At 43.2% G+C, this 18,174-nt stretch overlaps 1 long non-coding RNA gene across 1 annotated transcript in view; it reads right to left on the bottom strand.

The window, feature by feature from the left end:
• The window catches only part of LOC137532515 (uncharacterized), a 224,383-nt gene that overhangs the window by 145,769 nt on the left and 60,440 nt on the right, over positions 1–18,174 (bottom strand). The gene's annotated exons all lie outside the window — the stretch shown is intronic.

The raw sequence follows: 18,174 nt of genomic DNA, 5'->3' as shown, positions 1-18,174 counted from the left end.
GGGATTTTATGGGGGCAGCCATCTTTTTGGTTATAAGGAGGTGATAGGGATCATGAGACACAGTTCCAACTGTCCTGTCTCCCAGCTGCACACACTAGGCTTCAAATCTCAAATTCAAAATAAAAAAAAACAAATTTGCCCCAAAACAGCAGAACGAGAACAACAACATCAGAAATCCCATCATGCTTTGCACAGCATCAGCGGAAAAATGCCTGTGCAGTTTTCTTCTGTGCAGCTAAAAATAAGGCTTGGGTAAAAAAAAAAACAAAGTTCTGATGCCGTGAAACTGTTAAACAAACACAGTTTCAGGGCTGCTGAGTAGATTTTAGTCTGGAGGTTCACTTTAAGCTCAGTATAGTTAAAGAGGAGCTGTCAGCCATACTATCTCAGAAAACAAACAAGCAAAAAAAAAACAAAACACACATAAGTAGATAAATACTTGCTCTACTTACATAGCATACTGTATGTATTGCACTGTCCATGTTTTGATTTTAGTGATTTTTCTGCAGTAAAAAAAAAGAAAGAAATTTTTTTAACTGTGGCTATTTTGAAGCCAATCCTGATGAAATGTCCTCCCCTACTCTCCTCTGCTTGATTATGCATGTATTGCCTGCCCTCCACTATAGAAAGTGCATTGTCTCAGCATGAGAAATATTGGCCAATCAGAGAGGAACAGAGGTGTGGGAGGGGAAAACAGGAGGGAAAGAGGCTTCAGCCAAGCAGGCTGCATTAGTTAGTTAAGTCTAAGGGGAAAGTTGAGAAGCAAAAAAGGACAACCCAGCATGCCCTGCAACTTCCTCTGTGCGTACCAAATTTTGGGTGTACCACATAGAATGATCATTTATCAACAAGAAAAGTAATAGTGATTTTAACTTTTGGATTTCCTGGTTAGCATCCTTATTACATGTTAACCAGATAAAAATAAAGAATTGATTTTTGATTTTATGCTACACTTTAAATCTGGTGTTGGTGTTCCCACTTTATGGAATATGCAAACCGTGGAAAAATGTGAGGTCCCTGGTCCTCTATGCTACTCTTATGTTTTTATAGTTTCTGAGTCATAGAGCTAGATCTACCATGCAGCCCGCAGAGATGTGGATTAAGTGGAAGCAGAACACTTGATTTGCATACTTGTTTTGGTCCAGAGAGTCAGAAGCAGAGCTGGATCAGAGCCTGGTCTGTATCCAAATGACAGACTGGATCCATTCACTATGCTAAACGTGCTGGATGATAAGCAGGGAGAGACAAGGTTGTTATCTTGCCAAGGGACACAGATTACCTTGATCCATCTCAGGTTAGAAGATATTAAAGATGCTGTCTAGCTTCACCTTTTAGTAAACAACCCCCAACCAACACCACATAAGATGCCTTGAAAGGGTTTTTCGCCTTCCTCTGGATTAACAGGGATATGTGAGGAAGCAGGCTAGTGTTGTACTTTATTTTCTGGTTGAACTCGATGGACATATGTCTTTTTTCAACCTAAATAACAAATACCTATAAATTACAAAATTGAAACCACTGCTCCGCTGGCCCTTTTAGCCTGAGATCTCCCAATCTACTCACTACCACTCTCAATTAGGACACAGGAGAGGAAACGGGACTGAGCACCCACTTAAACCTGCTCTTGTAAAGGTCAATGAAAGGGGTTGGAGCAGCCAATCGGGGAGTACATATAAAAAACGGCGCCGGTAGAAATGGGCGCAGGATACAGCTGGTATATGGCTGATCCTGCTTCTGCACAAGTCCGGGCCGTGTTAATGACTATTCCCCCTCCAGGCTGCCATGGATGGTGGGGAATGATATAATTCGGCTTCCAGCGATTGCTGGAGGCCGAATTATTGTATTTTTAAAGCAACTTCGGCTCCGGCGCTGACGTTACTCACTGAGTGCAACTATAGACTGATTCCCATTATAGTCTATGGCGGCGCTGGCTGCGCCCAACTGTAGCAGTGCTGAAAAGCACTGCTCCGCCAATGGGGAAAGGAGTGGGGCAAGGCTAGGAGTGTGAATGGCAGGCTTTCACCCTAGCCTGTTAACAAAAGCCTGGCCATCAATCAGTGACCACTACAAGGTCATGTGACTTGCGCCTTTTTTATGGATTTATGTTTAATAAAAGGTTTTACTAATTTAGACATCATTTGTATGACTAGAGGGTGGAGAAAGGAGGAATTCATTGAATAAAAAAGTGAAACTGGACATAGTTTTTCTTAAAATAGCAAAACTGTGAAACCAGCACCATTTTTGTTGAAAGGATGGCAGGCATAGAGGCCTCCATATTTTTCTCACTTAAGTGTCCCTTAAGATTTTCTGGTCAGAGTCACTGACACTTGTGCTTGTATGTCTGACCACACTGCACAGAGCTCCACAGAAAAAGTTCTTTCACAATGCACCTGTGGTAAGCGGCAGGCGCTGTCTGAGAAGGTGAGGTGACATCCTGTCACATTATGGAAGATTGGCTCCATGACCCAGCCATGTTAACCTGTCACTAACTGGGGAAAGCAGACATATATTTCTCCAGATCAGTTATGACAGGACTGCAAGAGACTCTGTGGCAGAAACCACTCAGCTGTCGCTAGCAGGGAAGGCCAGCAAAATCACATATCCCGGCAACATAAAATAGCATGTATATACGGTATATCTATTATTATGTCAAGTGAGCTAGTAGGCTACCAGCACTAAAGGAGGTTTCTTAGTGCAAATGCCTAATGAAAACAGAACAGAGGGGAAGAGTTCACTAGAGCTGCCATCAGAAATGTTTGGGCCCCATACTGGACAAATCTACTGGGCCCCCCTCACTCCCCTGTATCCCCACATGGCAAATCACAATCTTTGAAGGCCTGAACACACTAACGTCCATGTGTCTGCTTCTCATGTGCTCCCATGGCTAGGAGCGTTCTGCATATGGTCAGTTCACTAATTCTGTAACTGCGCTTGCGCAGAACACCCCCAGCTATGGGAGCACAATGGAGGAGGTGCAGAGCCCAGAACAATGCATGCGCACTGCCCCAAAACCTAGCCGAATTGTGCAGACTTCACAGGAACTGAATGGATGGCACCGGAAGGGTATGGAGGGAGCCGACGGACTGCAGGGGATTGGAAGGAGCCCCAGGTAAGTAAAAATCCTTTTCTCCCATTCGTCTCGGGTTTACTTTATTCCCTAACTGACTAAGGTAACTCCTGGATGAGCCTCTCGGCACCTCTCCCCACATTAATGCGCAGCCAGAAAGACAGACACAAACTGCAGCTGGGGCCGGTGTGTGGCACTGCTCACCAGGCCCCTGATTCACTCGGGCCCCATTCAACAGTCCCTCCTGTGATGCCCTGAGTTCAATGCAAGATGGATCCACTGGCACCATACATGGGCCTGTTTTTTAAAAATAGAGCACCTATGTAATCCATGACATAGTGACAGCAAGTGGTTGTTTCCAAAGCAGCCGGTCTAGGATTTTTTTTTTTATTGTTTTACTAGGGAGGCTACTACTAGGGGGGCTGTCATAGGGTGCTCTTTGTTACTGGGTCCATCATTGGGGTTCTTGTCTTCGATATGCTACCTAATTATGTAACTTTGCCATTTGAAAGCATGCTGCATAGTAGTATTCAGGTCATATGCTGTTGGCTATTTGTCAATTGGGGGACTTATAAAGTATCTCACAAAAGAGAGTACTCCTCTCACATTTTTTTGGAAATCCTACTAATATAATAAATGGGAAAGTTCGGATGTTTGGATGTTTAGATGTTTGGATGTTTGGATGTTTGGATGTTTGGATGTTTGGATGTTTGGATGTTTGTTACTCGATCACGCAAAAATGGCTGAACGGATTTGAATGAAATTTGGCACACACAAAGTACATTACCTGGAATAAAGTATAGGATTATTTTTATTCCCATAACCAAAAAGGGGCAGAGACAAATACAAATTTCACTGGAAAATGTAAACTGCAGCCATTCTTACACTGTTAATGGCAGTGTTCTCAAACTTTGCACAGTTGGTCGTTGGGTGACTGGAATTAATATTCAGAAAGGCGGGTGGAATCTATAAAAGCCAATCAAAATTAACCTATTGATTTTCAAGGGGAATATTTACATTGCTGCCATTCTTGCACTGTTAATGGCACAAGCCTCAAACCTGGTACAGTTGATCATTGGGTGACTGGGGTTCAATTTCAGAAAGGGGGTGGAGCCACAAACAGCCAATTAGATTTGTTTCATTTCAATGCAAATTATTGATGCCAAACACCGCAAAGATCACAAACTTCGTAATTAATTAATTGTGTGTTAGGGTTAGAAAAGTAGGCACAGCCAACACCAGCCAAATACATAAGCGGGCAACGCCAGGTCATAAGTGGGCGGAGACAAATACAAATGTTACTGGGAAAATGTAAACTGCAGCCATTCCTACACTATTAATGTTACGGCTCACAAACTTTGCGCAGTTGGTCAGTGGGTGACTGGGATTAATATTCAGAAAAGTGGGTGGAGTCTATAAAAGCCAATCAAAATTAACCTATTGATTTTCAAGGGGAATATTTACATTGCTGCCATTCTTGCACTGTTAATGGCACACGCCTCATACCTGGTACAGTTGATCATTGGGTGACTAGGGTTCAATTTCAGAAAGGGGGTGGAGCCACAAACAGCCAATTAAATTTGTTTCATTACAATGCAAATTATTGATGCCAAACACCGCAAAGCTCACAAACTTGGTAATTGAGTAATTGATTCATTGTGCGTTAGGGTTAGAAAAGTGGGCACAGCCAACACCAGCCAAATACATAAGCGGGCAATACCGGGTCATAAGTGGGTGGAGACAAATACAAATTTTACTGGGAAAATATAAACAGCAGCCATTCTTACACTGTTAATGGTAGGGTTCTCAAACTTTGCACAGTTGGTCACTGGGTGACTGGGGTTAATATTGAAAAAAGTGGGTGGAGCCTACAAAAGGCAATCAAAAATTACCTATTGATTTTTCAGGGGAATATTTCATTGCTGCCATTCTTGCACTGGTAATGGCAAAAGCCTCAAACCTGGTACAGTTGATCATTGCGTGACTGGGGTTTACATTCATAAAACAGGGTTGAGCCACACACAGCCAATATGATTTGTTTCATTTGAATGCAGGTTATTGATGCCAAAGACCGCAAAGCTCACAAACTTGGTCATTGAGTAATTGATTAATTGTGTATTAGGGTTAGGAAAAGTGGGCGCAGCCAACACCTGCAAAATACAAAATCAGGCAATGCCGGGTCATCAGTAGGCGGAGATAAATGCAAATTTCACTGAGAAAATGTAAACTGCAGCAATCCTTACACTTTTAATGGTAGGGTTCTCAAACTTTGCACAATTGGTCACTGGGTGACTGGGATTAATATTCAGAGAAGTGGGTGGAGCCTACAAAAGCCAATCAAAATTCACCTATTGATTTTCAAGGGAAATATGTAATTGCTACCATTCTTGCACTGTTAATGGCACAAGCCTTAAACCTGGTACAGTTGGTCATTGGGTGACTGGGGTTCAAATTCAGACAAAGGGGTGGAGCCACAGACAATCAGATTTGTTTAATCTCAATGCAAATTATTGATGCCAAAGACCGCAAAGCTCACAAACTTGGTTATTGATTAATTGTGTGTTAGGGTTAGAAATAGTAGGCGGAACCAACACCAGCTAAATACATACCTGAACAATGTTAGGAAATAAGTGGGTGGATAAAAATACAAATTTCATTGCGCAAATGTAAACTGTAAAAGCCAATCAAAATCCACCTATTGATTTTTAAGGGGAATATTTAATTGCTACCATTCTTGCACTGTTAATCACCTGTACCTGGTACAGTTGGCCATTGGGTGATTGGGGTTCAAATTCAGAAAAAGAGTGGAGCCACATCCAATCAGATTAATTTTATTTCATTGCAAATTATTGATGCCAAAGACAGCAAAGCTCACATACTTGGTCATTAAGTAATTGTGTGTTAGGGTTAGGAAAAGTGGGCAGAGCCAACACTAGCCAAATACATACCCGGGCAACGCCGGGCGTCCAGCTAGTATTATATATATATATATATATATATATATATATATATCTTTTCATGGGACAACATTAAAGATATTACATTTTGACACAATAAAGAAGTCATCGTACAGCTTGTATAACAGTGTAGGCTTGCTGTCCTATCAAAATAAACTCACAAATATTCATATCAAATAGTTGTAGAGATAGCGCTACACCAATGTCCCTAAACTGAATTTACATGTGTAATAGCTAAAAGAACAAAAATTATTGTTGGAGCGGCTCCTTCTATAACCAAACACAATCTATCACTAGAAGGTAGCGTCTGCACAACTGAAAGCATGTAATGGTTGTAGACAATGCTAATGATACAGTTCCGTATAGTGGATGTGGATCTCAAATGCACTTGTAGCAGTAGCTAATTTTCTCATCAAATACAGGGATCACCACCACCACACCGCAAGGTTCCGGACTCACCAGATGGAAGGAGCTATACTAGGCCAAGATGCACATTGGGACACTTAGGGCCGTCCCTCACCTCCTCTGGATTTCCACTTGCTTGCAAAACAGTAGCCTTGAGCTTGTCACCATGCATATAAGTAGAGTTCCTCAAAGGAAAAAACTCCACATAGTGTAAAACCGTACAGTTTATTAAAAGTATAAAATCAGTTGCACTTACAATCTGGAGACGGATATAGTAGCATAGAGTTTTAAGACGGGCTCTCCCCCGTTAAGCTGGGCCCCGGCTGCCGTCGTGTATCCCCTGCCGTGCTGTGAGTTGTGTCCGTGCGCGCTGCGGCCACCTCTGCCCGGTCAGGACGCCGTTCCGACTACCCACGCCTGCTAGGTATGATCACTCTCTCGCTTCCGTGCCTAGGCCCCGCCCGACATGTTTCGTCATAAAGACTCATCAGGAGCTGGGGCCTGGCACTTGTGCGAGAGTATTTATGCGCCGATCCTGTCCCTCCCCTTTGTCCTACATCATCTCCCTCCAGCGTGCGAGCGTTGCGTACCAGCAATGCGCTCCACGCGAACTTCCTACTAAGCTATGGATGTGCGTGCCAGTAGTGCGCTCCAGGTGCCATCTTAAGCCCACCAGGCAACTTCCCTTACACACACCCCCCTCCAAAGCGGAGCACCCCGCCCCCTCAGCGACATCACAGGGTTAGGGATGCCCCCCTTAAAACACCCAGCAGGAGTGAAACAAGACAAAACGGGAAAAGTTGTTCCGTACCCCGCTCAATGGTGAAAAGCCAGTTTACATAAGTAACAGTAAAATACATGTAATTTTTAAAACATACATATAAACAAGTAAGCAAAATAAAAAAATAAAATAGAATTGCCATGAAGTGCCCTACCTATACACATATGAGCAGATAGAAGTTCCATCAGAGACCCTACCTAAATATGCCATACCCTTATAGTCCCCATGGAGTATACCGCCTCAGAGGCGGAAATACGCTGACATTATGAACATCTAACCCCATGGGGGCTATTCTCCCAAAAAGCACACAATATCCTCATCGATGTTTAACCCCTTAGGGGTAAGGGTATCCATATTAAATATCCACCTTGTTTCCGCTTGGGAAATGGCCCTGATCTTATTACAGCCCCTCCAGTTGGGTGTGAGTTTAAATATCCCACAAAAAGACATATTTTTGGTATTGCACTGATGTGCCTCCCCAAAGTGTGCTGACAAGCTATGTGCGGCAAAGCCCTTGCCCACATTTCTTATATGTTCCCTCATACGCTCCTTGAGGGTTCTTGTGGTACGTCCCACATATTGGCACCCACATGGGCACCATGCTAGGTATACCACATGCCTATCATTACAGGTGATGAACTGAGTTATCTTAAACTTTCTCCCATTACTGAATGATGTAATTTCATTATTTTTTATAGGATTGCCTTCTCTACATGCTTTACATGTTTTACATGGGTAAAACCCAGGTTTCTGCCAACTAGTAGGAATATAGGATTTTTTTGGGGGTTCAACACAGCTAGGTGCTATGTAATTCCTCAAATTAGGGGCCCTACGAAAGATAAATTTAGGTTTATCAGGTATAATGTGCTTCAAAACGGGATCTGTTCCCAGCACCTTCCAATATCTGGAGATAATATTCTGCAAACATCTGTATTGGTTACTATATCCCGTGATAAATGCGCATTGATATTCCTTGGTGTCACTGCTTTCTCGATCCTGGTCACTAATGAGTGTCTTTCTATCCCTTTCCCGTACATTCTGTATATTTTCATCTAGGTGTTCCGGGTTATAACCTTTTTCCATAAACCTCTTCCTAAGAATATTAACCTGTGTGTCATATTGTTCTACTTTTTAGTGCAGTTCCTTCTAATGCGAAGGAACTGTCCCTTTGGGATGCTGTCTTTCCACTTTGGGTGGTGGCAGCTGCTGGTGGGTATAAATCCATTACGATCCGTGGGTTTAAAATAGGTGACCGTCTGTAATTCTCCCTGTAAATTAATAAGCTCCAGGTCCAAGAACTGTATCCTCTCAGTACTGGAGGTGGCAGTGAGAGCAATACCCAGGCTGTTGTTATTAAGTGTGTCCAATAAGGAAAGAAGTGATACTTCCCCTCTCCCCCAAATAAAAAATAAGTCATCTATAAATCTCCGCCATAGTTTAATGGCTTTGTGAGTCCTAACTATGTGTTCCTCCCATTTCCCCATAAATAAATTAGCTACACTGGGGGCATAACTCGCCCCCATCGCACAGCCTTTGTGCTGTGTGTAATAATCATTTTGGTGCCAGAAATAATTAGATTTGAGTGCAAAGTCCAACAGCCTCAGTATATATTCCCCTTGCTCCCCCTTAAGTTCCCGGTCCTGTTCCATATAGTATTCCACGGCCTCAAGGCCTAGTTCATATTTGTATATAGGGATGATACATCCGCAGTGACCATAATGTCCCCCTCCTGCATCTGATATCCATCAAAGATTTGTAACAAATGTTTGGTGTCCTTCAGGACATATGGTAGTTTCGCCACCATAGGTTGTAGGAACAGGTCAATATATTGACCTAATTTGTTTGTAACAGATCCAATCCCACTAATGATGGGGCGCCCCGGCGGCTCAATGGGGTTCTTGTGGATTTTCGGGACCTGGTATATAATGGGTACACGTGGTGTGTCTGGTATAAGGAATCTAAATTCGGTGTAAGTCACCATCCCTTTGTCCACTCCCTCCCTCACAAATATCCATGTCTAACCAATGGCAACAAAAGCAAGTACACCCCTAAGTGAAGAATGTCAACATTCTACCCAATTACACATTTACCTCCCAAGGGTCATGTAACAAGGTCTCAGGCATAAATGGGGAGCAGGCGTGTTAAATTTGGTGTTATCGCTCTCTCACTGGTCACTGGAAGTTCATGGCACCTCGTGGCAGACAAAAAAAATATTGTTGCTTTTCATAAAGATTGCCTAGACTATAGGAAGACTGCCAACATCCTGAAATGGAGCTGCAGCATGATGGCCAAGACCATACAGCAGTTTAACAGGACAGGTTCCACTCAGAAAAGGCCTTGTAATGGTCCAAGAAGGAAGTGGAGTGCCCTTGATCCGTGTTAGATCAAGCGGTTGTCTTTTGCTAATAGACATGTGAGCACTGTTAGCATTGTTGTTGAGGTTGAAGGGGTGGTGGTGGCTGCGGGGAGGGCAGACATCGCGAGGTGGCTAAGGAGGAGAAAGCTCCACTGCATGGGTAGCCGTGCAGGCTGGAAGCTGCAGCAGCTGGAGTACAGAGTGCTGATCGGTGGGGACTTCCAGGTGAGTCTTTCCCTCCGGAAACTGGGACAGAGGAAAGTATTCCAACGCGATAACGGTCCAAAACACACCTCCAAGACGACCACTGCCTTGCTGAAGAAACTAAGGGTAAAGGTGCTGAATTGGCCATGAATGTGTCAGATGCATACTCTATCGAGCATCTGTGGGGCATTAATCTAGATATGCCACATCTTTACTGTAAGCTTTGCAAGAGGCAAAACTGTACACGTTTGTGCAAGCAGAGCAAAGTGGCAGAGAGGGTTAACAGGGGCAAACCCAGGATTTTCAAGGGGGGGGGGGGGGGGGGGAGGGGATTCCTGAAAGGTCTCCATCAGCCACGCACAATACAGTATAATAATATGGTAGGACATCATGCTGGGTATACATAATTCAATTTCCCAACCAACCGGCAACAGGATTGATCAGGAGCAGTTTGGATACAGATAATAATGAGGACAGCCGACATTGCTAATGAAGGGGAAAATGAAGCATTCACACAGCAGGGCACAGGGTTGTGCTTATACCTTACTCTGTTAAGTTCTCCATAGATGTTCCATGCTCTGCACACACGCTGCTGCTACATCCAAAGTCAACTGTAGCAGGGAAAGAAAGGGGGCGGGGCTGTGAGCTGCAGGATGCCTGCAGATATTCTGGGATATCAGCATGTGCCTGTCCCTAGACACTGTACCAGCCCTGGTCTGAGGGTGGATTCTGGGCAGCTGTAATCCCCCTCCTGCGTTTGCCTATGGTTAAGTAACCATAATCAGTCACAACCTTATGCAGCGGCACTCCATCCACTCTTCACTTCCTCCTTTACAGGAAGTTCCCAGCAGTGAGGCAGGAAGTGTCAGAAGAAAGGAGTGCAGCATGCAGTGGAGCAGCAAGAGGTGGTGATATAACTCAAGGTGCCCATTAATTATACAATTTTCATTGAACAAGAACTTTAGGAGGTCTCTCATATTACATAGAAATGGTAAGATTGTACAAAGTATATTCACTCAGTTTACCCTTGGCAAAATTGTACAATCAGGTCTGCTTCATTACTGGGCAACTTTAACCCTCTGTGCTGCAGTCCCCTCCCCTCACACACCTGGCCGGTACAGTTTCCTTTCTAATGAACTCTTCTCACTCAACCCTGCTGTCTAGCGACCTTGTCCAAACACCGCGACATGTGTGACAGACCGTGTGCCGCAGAAATAGACACTAAAACTACATCTGCTCACAATAGTTTACTCTGTGAAGATCTTTTCATTTCTTTGTAATCTCGTGAACAAGCTGCCTGCTACACCAAGGACATCTGCAGGCCTAGTAACCAGGCCTGCCAGTTTACACTGAGCAAAGGCTGATAGATCAGATAAGGCCTGAATATCTCACAGGGTGGGTGCGGTGGTGACAGAGCGCTGGCTTCTCTATCGCCGGGCCACGAATGAGAGAAATTGTCTCCTCCAAACTGCCAGTAATTATGTTTCGTCTCTATCTGCACTCCTTGTGCCTTCTGGGACTTCAGGAATAAATGGAAACGATTTCTTCTGCGTAGTGTTTTTCTGTTGTTTCTCCTGTCCCCGGCCACTTGCTGGGTTATCTAATTCTTTTTTAATAAGCCACACTGGATTAAAGAGTGCCTGTTCTTCATTTTTTAAAGCTCTGGTGAGATAACTGAATGGTGAGCAAAGAATAGGAGGCATAAACAAAGTAGTCCTTTTGTTATGCATTTACTGGTAATCGAGATCAGGTAAGGGACAAATAAATGCAAGAAGGCAGGAGAGGACATTGTATTCTGCCTGTGTCCCCAGAGTCACCTGTATTCTAAGTGAAGTCCAACTTCTGCAAAAGGAGAAAGAGAGAGATTGTGAGTGTGTGTGCGCACGAGTGTGTGTGAATACACACACACACACACACACACACACACACACACACACACACACACACACACACACACACACACACACACACACACACACACACACACACACACACACACACACACACACACACACACACACACACACACACACACACACACAGGAACAAGTTTATCTTTTTTGGACCTGAAATATTTGAAAAAGATGGCTTGAGAATGATTCATGCTAGGCATAACTGTTGCATGCATGTCTTATGACCTGCCACTTCTTTAGTACAGAATCACTGACAGATGAGGGAAACTTACTGTCTGCTATAGGTCTGAATCACATTAACAGCTGGGCAACCACTGGAAACACTGTGGGGGTGGGACTTTTACTTCAGTAAGCAAAAGCCGATTGGTTAGCCATTTCAACAAATAACAGAATGGACAGATAACTCATCTACAAATAGCTGGGCACGGGTTGCTGTTCAGAATCAGAATCAAGTTTGACCAAATAAGATTGCATTTACAAGAAATTTGACTTACAAAAAAGTAATGACCAGCACCAGCTGTCTCTTAAAAAACATGCAGGTTTTTATTCACTTAAGGCATCTGTGAATAAACATAGCTCTGAACATCCAGCAATTATGGCTCCAGTATTGTAAGCTCTTAGATGCATGTAGAGAGCTGAGGATCTACAAGGCAATAGGATAGGTCCCCATTGCAGCCAGGTCTGGCAGACTTAGCTGCAATGGGGACCTATCCTATTACCTTACAAGAGAAAACCCACACAACCTCAGGAAGCACATATGAACTACATGCAGGTTTTTATTCACTTAAGGCATCTGTGAATAAACATAGCTCTGAACATCCAGCAATTATGGCTCCAGTATTGTAAGCTCTTAGATGCATGTAGAGAGCTGAGGATCTACAAGGCAATAGGATAGGTCCCCATTGCAGCCAGGTCTGGCAGACCTGGCTGCAATGGGGACCTATCCTATTACCTTACAAGAGAAAACCCACACAACCTCAGGAAGCACATATGAACTACATGCAGGTTTTGAACTGGGAACTCCAGTGCTGCAAGGCTATTAACTACAGCAATGGGCTACCCATAAAGCATAAAATGCAGATTCTACAACCCTGGACAGCAAGGCAAGATAAATCTCTGCACTGCTTAGATGGTGCGGTTATTTTAATAGCTAGTACATGGAAGATATTTAATAAAATGGAGGAAAGTTTAGTTCCAGTTTAAGATAAGCTAGGCATGAAAAGTGGAAATGTAACTGGTTAATATATTAACAACTGTATCTTATTAGCAGGGTAAATTACATCTTAATGTTCTTAAAAGTGAAGTATAGTTAAACTCTCCCTGTGCTCTGAAACATTGGCCACACCATAAAAACCTGTACAGACAAACAGCGATTTCATTAAGTTAGTGAAAGGATAAATAGGTTATTAAGTACATCACATGGAAGCTTATCGCTGCAGAAGCTCTCTAAATTGTTCTTTGAACACTAATTTCAGTTGATACAACTGAGTAGAGATGATCAATGAGATGCTAATATTTCCGAGTTTATGCAAATGTATGTACATTTTTATGCAAATATATGCAGCTTGAAAATGGACCAATCAATTTAAACCTTGGTGGGACTTGATTGGTCCATTCTCAAGTGACATTTGCATAAAAATGTACATACATTTGCATAAACTTGGAAGTATTTGCATATCATTATCTCTACAACTGAGCAAACACATCACAGAAGGTTTTTTCTTCTGCAGGATTCAGCAGTTTCCAAAATCATTGTTAGGAAGTAATCATAAGGATTTGGATGAATATGAGGATATACCATAATCATGCAACGGCAGTTCTATGCTGGGGGGGGGGGGGGGCTTGTGATTTTTATACAGATGACATTACTGTGAGAGTTACACAAATGCAGATAGGATAAATGTATGGGCAATAAAAAGAAGGGCAGCACATTTTTTTTACTGTACCGTATGTTATGGTAGACCGAAGTTTCACTTTAAAAACAGTATCCTGGTTTAACCTAAGCCACAGCCTTGGTTTACAGCAGAACAGCAGACAATAAGGAGAATGGAGAGTCATTATCAGAATTGTCTGTTACCTTTGGTCATACTCTGAGATTAATTCAGTATTTCAATGAACAGGGCTGGAGATCGAATTACTTTGATGGCTTTAACAATATATCCAGAAGGAAAGTAACCCCTGCTTGCCCACCAGGCATAGAAAGAACAATTACCAACATATAAACTGAGATCCCAGTGCCATAGATCACAGGCTTAATTTAATTGTTCTAGAGCTGAGAGGACTCGTGTTTCAGTGCAATAAAATTGTATTTGACTCTGTGGCATAGTGGGTTGCGCGCTCTCCTTGCAGCGCTGGGTCCCTGGTTCGAATCCCAGTCGGGATACTATCTGTACAGAGTTTCTCCCTGTGTTTGTGTGGGTTTACTGCAGGGCAATCAGGCCACATCTCACAACTCCAAAACATACAGATAAGCCAAATAGTTTCCCCTTAAAAATTGGCCCTATGATACACACACTACATGATACATATGACTATTGTAGGGATTAGGATTGTGAGCCCTTCTGAAGGACAGTTAGGTGACAAGACAATACAGATAGTCCCCAGTAACAATCAAGATTGGGACTGTAGGTTTGTTTTTAACCTAAATCTGTTAAGTCGGAACACTGGCATCTCTGTCCACTGTACCTCCTCTGTGTCCCCTGTGTCCCCCTCTGTGTCACCTGTGCTCCCTGTACCTGCTCATACAAGTTTAAAAACCATTTTTTCTTTGACATTTTGTAAAATCGATTTTCTCAAAAGCTACAAAAGTTTTGTGAAAAGTTAAATTTGTACCTTAAGCCAAGCTAGGATCCAATTGGTCCTTTTTAAGCTCTGAACAATTGCATGATTATGCATCAACTCGAATTTGTATCTCCTTAACACCTGCACTATTCTAGTGATTGGCAGCAAACTGGGCACCACATTTTCTAACCTCAGCTAGGAATAATAAAATACCTGGTTCTTACAGTCACACAAAAAAAAATTAAACCAAGCTAAAAAGAAGTCAACCCGAGGTGGAAGTAAACTGATGAGATAAACAATTGCATTTATCCTCCTACTCCTAAAAATGATATATTTTTTTTTAAGATATCCCATGGTTTTATTTTCTATTTAAACTGTAGATTGAATGTTTTGTTGCCTCGGTGGCAGTCTATTAACTGTCTCAGAGTTAGAAAAAGGTCATTAGTTCATATATTTTTATCTCCCCCTGCCCTCAGAAGTTGTATTCTGCCAGGAAAAAAAAACTTTTATGGCTGCAATTTGCTTAGCAGTGATGTTTACTATATTTCCCCACAAGACAGACAGCTGTCACTTCCATGCCTAAAAATTAACTCTTTCAGGCAGCAAAATAAAACAAGTAAAACAGCCTGGTCATTACTATGCTTAGCACTGTACATACGTTTCTCTCATCACATGTCGCCTCGGCTACACTTTAACAAATGTTTGCCATGAACCCTAGCAATGTGGAGAGCTGAGGGTATGCTTTTTTTCCTCAAAATAAAAGTGAATGTTTCCTTTAGGCTACTTTCCCACCAAGACGTTGCCTTTTAGGGGATGTTATGGTCGCACAACGTGCCCCTAATGCAACTTCATGGTGGTGTTGAAGTTGGACGTCAGATTGAGCTGCGTTATGCGGCTCTCTAAGCAGCCGTTCCAGGTTAGTGATAGGAAGTCCGGATCTTTTTAAGGATTCGGATCATTGAAAAGATCCGGATCTTTGAACCAAATCATTTGAATCATTTTACTAGAGAAGCAGACTGGGTGAAATGAAATGACATGAAATGATTAGCAGGACAGGACTTTCCCTGCACTGTACATTCTGTATGTTCCTGTTTCTTCCAGACAGACATCCACTGTGAACCGAATCTTTCATTGTGATGATCCGGATGATTCGACTCACAAAAAAGATCCGGATCAAATAAACGATTCGTTCATGATCCGGACAACACTAGAGTCCCACCACCAGTCTCCTCAGTGCAGTGAATATTAATTAGCCATGTGGCTGGCCACAGAGGAGGAGGGGAGACCTCCTCCTCCAACATTACTGAGCATGTGCAAATAGTCTAATGTGGCTTAGCCCAGTATAACGTACAGCATGCAGCACTTTGTTTAAACGTGCTGCGTTACTATGTAAGGTAACGTGTGCACTGTGAACAGCACATTGATTTTACAGTGCTGTGAGTTAGGCTGCGTTACTGGCTGCTGTAACGTGGGGCTGTAACGTCCCACTATGAAACCAGCCTTACAGTCACATTTTTCAGTAGAACAGAACATTTTAAATAAGAGAGAAGAACACAGATGTCCATTCCATACCATGTTCAGAAATGACAAGCTAATTGAAAGTTACAGCAAATACCTGCTTACAGCAGATTAAGCTTCGTCTCAAAAGACAAGACATGTAACTTCCTTTCACAAATGCTGAATTAATGAGGAAGCACTTCTGTAAGAGCAACAAAATGGTGAGCGAGACACACAAAGCACAGAATATTGCACAAAAAAAAAAAAAAAAGAGTGGCGAGTGCTGACATCCCGTGCAGAAATAACTAATCCCGGAAACATTGGGATTCAATAAAAGTCACCAGTGGGCTAAGGTTTGTTTAAAAAGAGGAACTGTAACCAAAATAAAATGCTTTACAATATTCACTCATTTATGTAAGTGTTTGCTAATCCGATATAATAATCCCCTACTGTCGCTGGGTCTAGCAGCTGTCCTTGTGTCCCTGTTACAGCGGGACGGGACCAGGGAGAGAAGTGGGTGGGCGGGCTGTTGCATGCGCGCAGCGGGTGTACGCGGCGGTTAAAAAAATAAAAAAGACCTAGAGCCCGTTTTTAAACGGGCATAGGTCCACTAGTTGTAAAATATTTATTCTCCCGGATATACTTTCTGAAATGTATCAAAGGCGGCAACATCTTTAGTACTGGCAAATGATCTCTACGGAATGTTCAAAAACAGATGGTCTCCCAGAATTCTCTGGTGGGGGAGGGGGTTGTAAGGGTTTCGGGGGGGGGGGGGGGCTCTGCATAGTAAACAGCCTAGGATAAACCTCAGTGAGAGTATGGAGAGTATGAAAATATACAGCAATATATAGCTAGAGGAAGAGTTTCTGATGCTGAAACCGGCTATTGTGCAAAAAACAGGTGCATAAATTTAGTGCATTAGCAAAATATTGTGCAAATGGTCAAAAACTGGCAACACAAAATGATACAAGACAGCCTTTCTCCTGATGATAGTCTATTTCTTATGCATAGCTAAAAGTGTACCTGGCCCCAGGGTGGTATTAGAAAAAAAATAAATAATGAGATACCTAAGAAGAAGAGGGAAACCTCTAGATCCTGCAGAGGCTTCACACGTCCTCCTGATCCCCACTGCTACAGAGCACGGACCCCCGGAATATATCTGACAAGAGCTTGTTGGAGATGTTACGTGGCTGGGCTCCTCTTTATGCACAAGCCTGTACTACGTATGCACAGTAAGCAGGGGCCACTTGTGCATGAAGAGGAGCGCAGATGCGTTCTTCAAAAGGGTCCTGGGCAGCGACGTTGGTCTGAAGGATCCAACAACTCACCCAAGATGCTCAAGTATGCCACACCTTTGGGAGATGCACTGAACACATGCTTCATTTTCTTTGCAGAAACAGCAAAAAAGCCTTTCTCCTGAGGCAATCTGTTTCTCATGCAAAAAGAGTTATTTACTCAAATAGAGGGAAGCCTCAGGATTCTATGGAGGCTTCCCTCCATGCTCCAATGTTCCCCCTTTATCACCCCGGCCCGCCTCCATATCGGGTTTGGCCGTGCAGTAGCAGTGCATGTGTGGCTGCACTGATGGGAGAGGAGACGCGCACCCTGATATGATTGGTGACAATGCCTTGTTGCTAATCTGCCAAGGGGCCGCGCTCAGCAAGGGGGGGGGGGGGGCATAAGAGTGCTGAGGGAAGCCGCAATAGGATTCTGAGGCTTTCCTGTCTTTAGGTAAATATCTAACTGTTCCCAAGCTTCGTCTGCGGCCAACACAACCACGTGTTTGCGGACGCAATGCACTGCCTGCCAGCCACATGGAACCCGGAAGAGGAGTCTAATGGGCAGCGTTCATCTTGCAGCATATCTGATCGATACATGCGACCAATTTCAGCCCGAAATTGATTGCATCGGCAACTGGGCATTTTTTTGGCGGCACCGATTTGATAATTATTGAATCGGATGGTCGATCAACCACCAAATCGGTAGATGTATGGGCACCATTACCCTCACAAAGGATCAGCCTCCATGCCAATGATGATGAACGCTCTTTATATATCGCTCTCTTCTAGTAAATATGGGGTGGAGCTTAAGGTGTTAATTATTTGAACAATGTAAACAAAAAAAAACTGTTAGTAGACCTGATTGATCGTTACTGACTAATTGCATTTATCGGATCTGCTGGTTGATTCCTCAGGAAATTGGACCATTAGTGG

The sequence above is a fragment of the Hyperolius riggenbachi genome, chromosome 9 (genome assembly GCF_040937935.1).
Source record: "Hyperolius riggenbachi isolate aHypRig1 chromosome 9, aHypRig1.pri, whole genome shotgun sequence".
Lineage (NCBI taxonomy): Eukaryota > Metazoa > Chordata > Amphibia > Anura > Hyperoliidae > Hyperolius > Hyperolius riggenbachi.
The sequence above is the reverse complement of the archived record's forward strand: the minus strand, read 5'-3'. Positions and strand labels throughout refer to the sequence as shown.